Genomic DNA, 9,359 nt, shown 5'->3' with positions numbered 1-9,359 from the left:
TAAGTACATGCGTTGCACGTGAGAAATTTTTCTTCATATTAATTACTTGAATTTTAGATATAGCATAATTAAGATAGAAATTGAAAATTAACAAAAGTAACAATATGAATAAAAATACACTTCAATGGTTGTAGCAAATAACAATTATTATTATTATTATTAAATTTTGTATTCCATTTCTGTCATATATAAAAATAACTTTTATTTTAGCAATTATTTTTATTTAATATGATGAATATATAACATTAGAAATGTTCTCAAATGTTTTCAATAAAATTCTGTACATTTTCATTTTTGATGTTCTATCTTTTTATAAATATTTAATATTCAATTATGATATCATGGATTTTTTTGAAAAATTCACTATTACAAATTCGGATTATAATGACATTTTTGTTAGTGGTGTTTTTCTAAATGTCATTATAGATCATCTTTAGTGGTGTATCTTAAAAATGCCACCATGAAACGCCACTACATTTGTATTTTAATCGGCACATTTTAACTGCCGCTAAAATATAATATAAATGCCACTATAATAATTATTGATGTATCTCTGATAAATTGCGCCCAAAAAGCAATTAAAATATTAAATGTCACTATATCTATTCTCAACTATTAAAAGAACAGTAAGAGAAAAATGAGCGCTAAACTTTCCCGCTCATAGGTGTTTGGGTTCTCCTCTTCCCCTATCTCGTTCTGCATTCTCCTCCATCCATCCCCGAAACTCACATTGTGGCAAGGTTCGTGCATGAGCTCACTACCATCCACTTTAGCATTCTTATCTGTCTATGTGAGTTCTTTTGTCTACAGATATTATATTATTTCCATTTTTTGCTTGGTCTAGAGGGGCTATGGCAGAGCTGTCCCAAGCCGATGTTCATGCACCAAGGCCACTGCAAGAATGGAGGACTTTATTGAAGTGGTTGGCCTTCTTTCAAAATCTTACTCCAGATCCTTAGGGGAATACCTTCAATGGCACAGGTTCCTTTACTCGCTTCTTCATCCTCGTCCTCTTCTGCCTCATTCAAGCCCTTACCTGTCGTTGAACTTCCCCACCAAGATTTGCTTCCATCCCTTTGAACATTAGCAACTATGATGATAGCGACCTTAATTAGCAGATCGAAAAGCTTACGGTAAGCATGTAGTCTATGACCTTCCCATTTTTGTTGTCTTTTTCCTTGTTGGGTTCTCTCTTTTTCTTATTTTTTATTGTTTTTATTCGTTCTGATCCTTTTAGGTTTTATCAGTTCATTAATTTTTTTTAGTATATTTATTATTGTAGTAAAGGGCAAAAGCTTATGATTTAGCTTTAGTCATGTGCATTTGATGATTGTGCATCCCCTAGTTTTTGGTAGAATGATCAAATGGAATTTGTATTTTCAAATGGTTTCTACTTACATTACTCTGGGGATATACTGAAGGGATATAACTTGTCGGTATGCTAGGTAGATACTACCTTATGGCTTAGTTTTCAGTGTTTACGGTGGATCATTCTGCTTGATGCAATTATACTTGGTCATGACTGAAATTTTCAGCTTAATGCGTGAAAATCAGTCACCTTGTGCACTGCCCCATCTTTTTGCAGTGTGGACTCATTTCGTTAGACTTTGGCAAAGATTGGGTTCCTCCCAATGACATTGGCTGCCTCGTTTCTACATGGCCCTTAGCTGGATTTAGTAAAAGAAGCAAGATTGTGTGGCTTGCTTCTCCTCTAGTCCTTTTCTAGGTGCTTTGGGTGAAAGAAACAATCACTTTTTCAGGGTTCCCCTTCTCAGTTGATGGCAGTGATTGGGAAAGCAGAGACTCAGAGAGGCTGCTGTTTAAATGGTTGTCAAACGGGCTAGGATAGGGTCATAAGGGTCACTTAGTTTGTTAACAGTCTTGGAATTAATCTAAGAACATGATTGTATGTAATAAATATATCCAGTGTAGATGATTAGCTTGTTGGAGGCCTAGGTGGGGCCCAATCCTAGGGACAATAGGAGGTGGTCAGGTTACAAAACGGTGAAGAAATATTTAGTGGAATAGATTCTATACCTACTAAACAGACCTGATGTGTCATATTTGTTGGCAGAAATTAGCAATTTCTATAACTTGTTTTCTCCTTGAACAAAAATATACAAGGGCACAAGTGCTTTCAAGAACAGATATTCTATTTGGACCACCCGACCAATCTACTTCTTATAATTAGGTAATTCAGACTTCAGAGAGCTAGCAAGGATAGATAAGAGCTTAGGAAGGAGCTCTATGGACCACCCCTTGATACCTCCGTACCCAATTAGATCCTTGGATGGAGATCCTTCACAATTAGGATCCCTCACATCTTAATGGAAATTCTAGCCAAATACAAAGCAATGGGGCCACATGATTCTAGAGGAATGGACTTGCCTAGTTGGACAAATACACAATTTGAGCCCTTATAATGAACATCATAGAAGAGGTGCTTGGTTTGTGAGGCCCTCGTCCTATTTTACATTCTACAGAATATGAATGGATAATGACCCAACACATGCATGGTCCTGTAATTGCATAGACTAAGAGTTAACAGTTCCATTTTATTCTGTATGGATCCACTTCATTAGTATCTAGGGGTTGAAACTTGAAAGGTACTTAACTAAACAAGATAAGAACCGTGTAAGAACCATGGCTTACACACTTGATTCTGATTAATTGTGATGCCAAAAATTCCATGAACTATAGCTTTGAAGAGGTTCATATAGCATCCAAGATATCTAGATTCTTGTTTGAACAACTTAGGTTGCATGTGGCATGTTTTTAGAGAATTAATGAATTTTGTGATTCTAAAATTTAATCATTTTTAAATTTGGATGCATGAACACTGCTGGAAGTACGTCCTCTCATCTCATGTACTCCTTATTTTAATGAAATCTGGTTAAACTTTTCTCAAAAAAAAAAAAAAAAACTGCTGGAAGTAATTTCTCACAAAACTCATTCCAAGAATTGATTATTTGGAGTAAAAAAATTAGCTTCAAAAAAGAGTCATTTTTGTCTCAAAACTCATGTTTCAAATAGTGATTCTTTAGAGCCGAATTTTAACAAAACATATTACATGCTAGGGCAACCTACTACTTTATGCTGAACTATTTGTAGTCACTAATTTCTTGTAGGTTCTAACAAGGGTATGCCTTGTTTATGAGAAAACAAGGTATGCCGACATCTTCATAAAAAGAACTAAAGAACTCACAAACACTAGAAGGTTTCTCCACCAACTTCTAACTAGCTTCTTGTCTAATAAACATTGAAGAAAACTAATTATCCCCTATGCAAAGTATCTGATTTGAGTTAGTTTTTTTTTTTCTTTGTTGGATACATTTTGGTAATAACACTGTTTTAGATTAACTAAGTGAAAATTTGGGAACTTTCATAAATCCCACTATATTTTAGCTAGAGTAAGATCTCATATGACTCTAAACGAATAAAATGGATAGATAGAACTTAATTTAATGAACACTTACTATTCCTGATTTCAACTACATGGGTATGACCATATGTTATGGGCCTGGGAATAGGATCGTGTCACGGGTCGGTCCACAGGGAAAAGCTCCCGTTTTCCCTTGTTCCTCCCCTTCCTAGCTGAACCTATCTTGGCGTCCTAGAGGGTGATTTGTCCAAGAGATCACCGAACTCTCTTTCTTGACTGGAAATTTGATATCCTCATTCAATAATGGGGTCTCCTTAAATAGGAGATTACAAGAGTCCTAATCAAAGGGAGTCTCCTTGCTGAATAGGGAGACTTCTAGTTCTATCTTGCTAAGGATAAGATAAGCTAATCCTAATCTGATAAGCTACTCACAAGATAATCTAATCTAATCAAGATAAGGTTGTTGTTGTCGAACTGGGTAGGATGAGAATCATTGAATCACTGCTGCTGCTGGCGGTGGGTCAGGTGTCTGTTGCTGCCGGTGGCGACGATATGTCTTCCTGAGGAATGTGTCCATAACATTACTCCCCTCCTGGACTATGAGCTTGTCCTCAAGCTCGAACTCTGGATATGTGGCGTGGAACTCTGCCAATGGGAGTCATGTGGCTTCGACCGATGGTAAATTACACCATTCTGCCAAGACTTCAATAGCAACACCAACAAAGAGCTTAGCTGATTGATGGGGAAGCTCAGTACCCGTATCATCAGGAAACAAGTTGCATAAGATGTTGTTTTGAGGTCCTTCTTGAGAGCCATCAATCCCAACACCTACAACATTCAACTTCAATAAGTATTCAAACCTCAGAGTAACCAGTTTTGCAGGCTTGGGATTTGAAACCTCATCATCATGTATATGAAGGATGATTTTAAGAGGATGAGATCGATAGATTCCTAATTGGTCAAGGTTCTCTTTTCCAGTAACCTTCTTTGGCTGCTTTCTCCTTCTTTGGCCCTCCTCTTCCTCATCAGGCGCATCATCCTCCGACTTATTCATTTCTGTATTTGTAGAAACACCATTGTCCTTAATTGCTTGCTGGTGGGCAAAGGCTTGAGCATCCTTCATGCTTCCTATAATTTCCAATTCAATACTCTCCCCAAATGCCTCCTTCTGAGCCAGCAATTGTGAGTAAATCACATAAAGTGGAGGTGGTAGTAATTCTACTAAATTATGCTGCTTTAATTTCTTCGTATGTAGAACCCCTAGTTGGTGTTGGATAGGCATGGATGCTTTCTTCAGAGATTTTGGGAGACTTGAAAGGAAATTCTTTCGGTGTGCAATGGTCTCCATAAGGCTTTTCTTGTGTTGCTCCAGTTTCTCATGAAATTCGCAGAGTTCTTTTCATCGAAAAAGCTCAAAATTAAGCCACTTTAGCATCAGGTCATGTGCACTGTCTTTTGATAGTACAGATCCTTTAATATTTTGAGGGGCTGAACTGAAAAACTTTCCTCAGGCACAAGTTCAATATCCAGATACTTTGATTTGAAATCTTTGTGCACCTTTATGGCTTTCACAAAATGAATTTTCTCATACATCAAATTGTGGAGCTGCAATGTAGTGAAATCTACTGGTGCCTTAGCACGTTCTGTTTCTGCTTTAACACGATCCTCTTCTATCAATATAGAACGATTTACCTTATCCCAGCCGTCTGCCTATTGATTCCGAAAAAACTGCTCACAGCGATACAGCCAGCCTAAGGGGTCTCCGTTGCTGTTGTACAACGGGGATTCCAGCCTGTTGTACTTGGGGATGACTGCGGCTACCGGGGCGACAACCTGCTGTTCACCGGATGACTCCGTCAAGTCTGATCGGCAGTTGTTTGTGGTTACAACCCCTTCTGGATTCCTCTCCTTGTTAGAGAAATATGATTCTAGCAACCTCCACGTTGGCTTCCACGAGCCTATGCTCTAGTTCGTGGACCCTGGATGATAGCTGCTCCAGATCTCCCATGATGGTTGGCTTTGATGCCAAGTTGTTATGGGCCTGGGAATAGGATCGCGTCACGGGTCGGTCCACGGGGAAAAGCTTCTGTTTTCACTTGTTCCTCCCCTTCCTAGCTAAACCTATCTTGGCACCCTAGAGGGTGATTTGTCTAAGAGATCACTGAACTCTCCTTTTACTCTCTTTCTTGACTGGAAATTCGATATCCTCATTCAATAATGGGGTCTCCTTTAATAGGAGATTACAAGAGTCCTAATCAAGGGAGTCTCCTTGCTGAATAGGGAGATTTCCAGCCCTATCTTGCTAAGGATAAGATAAGATAATCCTAATATGATAATCTACTAACAAGATAAGCTAATCCTAATTTGATAAGCTACTAACAAGATAAGATAAGAGCAATAAAATAAGATAAGAACAAGAAAGATGATCTAATCTAATCTAGATAAGGTTGTTGTTGCCGAACTAGGTAGGATGAGAATCATTGAATCACTGCTGCTGCTGGCAGTGGGTCAGGTGCCTGCTGCTGCCGGTGGCGACGGTATGTCTTCTCGAGGAATGCATCCATAACAGCATATAATAGATTTACAGAGAAAGACTGCATCAAAGTTAACACCATTCGATTGCACATGAAAAGCGACAAGGATGTTGTGTCCAAATTCTCCAATAAACTTTAAAAAGTAGGGGGAGTTTTTGGCTGTTAAGGGAAACGTCACAATTTCCACAATGATGAAAACTGTATGTCAAATAAGATCATGTAATCAGCCATGATAATAAATAAAACATACAGATAGAAGCCCACGGAGGTGTTGGATAGAGAAAGAGCAATGGCCTCTCTGATATTGGGGATCCCTAATCTATCCATTCATAAATGGCCCCTTGTTTCACATAGGGACATGCTTTCCCCCTAAACCTTGGTGGTTGCAGGTGATCCCCCATCTTTTCCAGCTAGTTTACTACTTTATTACTCATGGTATTACATTTCAGGCTGAAGTTTGATCAACTTGTCTCCCTACTTGTTCTTTATGTAATGTTGATTTCCTCCTCTGACATCTTTATTTCTTTGATTGGGATGTCTACATGCAGGAAGGCTACTAACAGCACTGATATGTGAATACCTAGGGTGGGCACAATTGGGTCACACCCTAAAAGTTTTTTTGCCTGAATGTAATTTGGTAATCATGTAATTCTTTCTATTTCAGATAGCATATTAATTTTCAGATTTTACTTAAAATGTTTTTTTTTTTCATTTTCTTGTTTGCTTATAAATTACTTTCTTTTTGCAGGAAAAAGAGTTTTGGAAAATTGAGTTAAAGGATTTCTGTAGCAAGAATGGATATGATTTGAACACGAATGGAGAGAATGGTCCTTTGCTTCTAGATGTTCTTGAGTGATACTTGAAATTTGAGGTTTGATGCCCTAGATACCATCCTCAATATCTATTCTGCTACTATAATTCAAAAATATGTTTTTGATGGTAACTTTCTATTCAAAAGGGATCAAGGGGGGGATGTACATAAAGGTCATATAGAGGAAACAAAAGACCATAATCAATTATAAAGTTGAAGTATTAACACTATACAAAAAGATTTTGCCCACCCTTGACTTTGAAGGACGACCAGCTAAAGAGTTCATCTTTCTTGGAATCCATCTAAAAGAACATGAGGCGTCAAAAGAGATCTCCTGGATCTCATTCAATAGATGATCAAATCTCCAAGGCGATCATGGTTGGAACCCCAATCAATTAGAGAGAGAAGCCTTTATAATGGTGAGTCTCCCTCCTTTAAAGGTGAGTTTTTTCTTCCACTGACCTAGTCTTTTTTCACGATTCTCTCTAACATTGCCCCAAAAGCTAGTGGTATTAGGATTACCACCCAAAGGCATACCAAGATTACTTGATTGGTCAATTATCCGGCTTATGTCCCAAGACATCCCTCAGCTCCAATGACCGATTTCATGGGAGATGAATTGACAGGAGGCTACTTTTAGCCAAATTACATTTTTGCATGTCTATTAGAAATTCCAACTATTGATCACCTCATTTTCCAAGTAAGAGATGCCCAGAATATGTGTTCATGTGTTCATTGTGTCATATTTAACTACAAAACGTGGCCCCATCTCCTCTGCCACGATCCTTTTGTTGTGATGATTGGCGGCGTTTTGATATTTTGTTAGACTTAAGGTTTTCCTTTTTCTTTTCAACCACAGTGGTAATATACTAATATCTCTCCCTTAATACCTTGTATTGAAATGAAACTGTTTGCGTGCCTTTGTGATTGACTAATGTGTGTGTGTGTGGTGTGGGGTGGGTGGGGGGGGGGGCATTCTCTTTTCAATATTACAGAAGTTGTTCTAACTGATAACATTCATTCCTTGTGTATATCTTAAATGCTATATTTTCCTTTGATTGATTTTATGGTTTTATTTATGGAAGGTTATACAATAAGAACTAAGAACTAAGATTTAACTTCTCCCATCATCTGGGTACTTTGAATAGCACAAGCACCACACTTGTAAGAATCTAGATTTCCTACTCACTTTCTCTACCCACACCCACCGACAAAACACTGCAGCCTCGCATCTTATAACACAAGATGGGGATGTGTGGCTGCAATTCAAGGTGGGTAGAGTGTGGATATAGAGTAGTGTGCAGGAAATCCGATTAGCACTTATAAATCTCCACCCCCTACAAATTTGGTGTCATGGAAGCAGTATTTGAATCCCTATGTCTGCTTGTGAAAGAAAATCTTAAGGTGGAATGCATCTCAAGTTTGAAATCAGACAAAAAATAGTAACAGAACAGATTGGACGGTCCAGACCCAACCAGGTTTGGGTTGAAACCACTCTAAATCAAAAATGAATTTGAACTTGGACAGTCCAGACATTGAATTGGATCGGTCCAAATTGGTCTAAAACATTCATTGGATTGAATTGAACCTGATCCATTTATAATGGACTCACATCGGACTGAATCAGATTGGACCAAATCCAGTCCAATTGACACCCCTAGTTTAGGTTGACTATGCCATCCCTCTCTCATGGTCTGAACAGGAGGACTTCGATGGAACAAAAACTTGAAATATGGACAACTTGTATGGAACAGAAATTTAATAGATGCCAATTGGCTTGATCCTACTACTGTTGTTATGAGATTTGGTTTTTAGTTTAGTCTAGAGGAAGCTCTTGGGGAATTAATATGTTAAATCCCAGTTCCGGTGATTCTCACGAATCACTACAAATGTTTGAGAAAAAGTCTCAAAGTACAAGCATTACTCCAGATTTTCTACTCACTTTTTTTACCCACTCTAAAGCAGGTGGGAACTGTTAAAGATACAACCATAACTTGTATACTGTCCTAGAAAAAACAAATAGTGAAAGAACACAAAATAGTCCATTTGCAACAAAGATATAATATCTGTTATGCAAAGATCTCTCTTTATTTATCTATCTCTCGGCCATCTATTATTAGATCCAAAGGTATAATATTATATCTAGTTTTTATTAACAATATGTATTTGTTTTTTCAGGAAATTGTTAACATGGAGGGTACTGAAGATATATACTTTGGATTTTGATGAAGACTTTTGGACATCATAAAGCAAAATGATTTTTTTGTTATATTTTTGTTGGTTTTTGGACTATCCATTATGGACCTATGACCTGAAAGTGACAATTGTATATATATATATTTTATGATAATTTTGTTTTATATGAAAATGATTTATTTGGCTAAACTTCATAAATATTTTATTTTTAATTAAATATATAATATGCATTTGATTTAAAGGGCATGATGAAATTAATATTTATTGATACAGGTCCATTTACCATTATATAATAAGCAACATCTTTTTTGTTGCTTCATTTTATTATATTTTAGCATGCATGTATGAATATGTTTAGGCATTTAGTGGCGCTTGTAAAAATGCTGCTATATAAAAAATAAATGCTATTATGTTGTTATTGCTAGCTTTTATGGTA

General features: G+C 37.2%; 1 long non-coding RNA gene and 1 pseudogene across 1 annotated transcript; one reads left to right on the top strand and one right to left on the bottom strand.

The window, feature by feature from the left end:
- Positions 1-614: 614 nt before the first annotated feature.
- On the top strand, positions 615-9,100 carry LOC148867926 (uncharacterized). Its single transcript, XR_016110613.1, has 5 exons — positions 615-740; positions 845-1,133; positions 6,465-6,553; positions 6,665-6,787; positions 8,906-9,100. It is a non-coding gene; the product is annotated as an uncharacterized LOC148867926 (long non-coding RNA).
- Positions 4,041-5,997, bottom strand: LOC148867927 (THO complex subunit 5B pseudogene; annotated as a pseudogene).
- Positions 9,101-9,359: the final 259 nt, after the last annotated feature.

Source organism: Nelumbo lutea, chromosome 3 (genome assembly GCF_056320005.1).
Source record: "Nelumbo lutea isolate HS-2025 chromosome 3, American lotus-T2T, whole genome shotgun sequence".
NCBI lineage: Eukaryota > Viridiplantae > Streptophyta > Magnoliopsida > Proteales > Nelumbonaceae > Nelumbo > Nelumbo lutea.
This window is presented reverse-complemented; position numbering and strand designations above follow the sequence as displayed.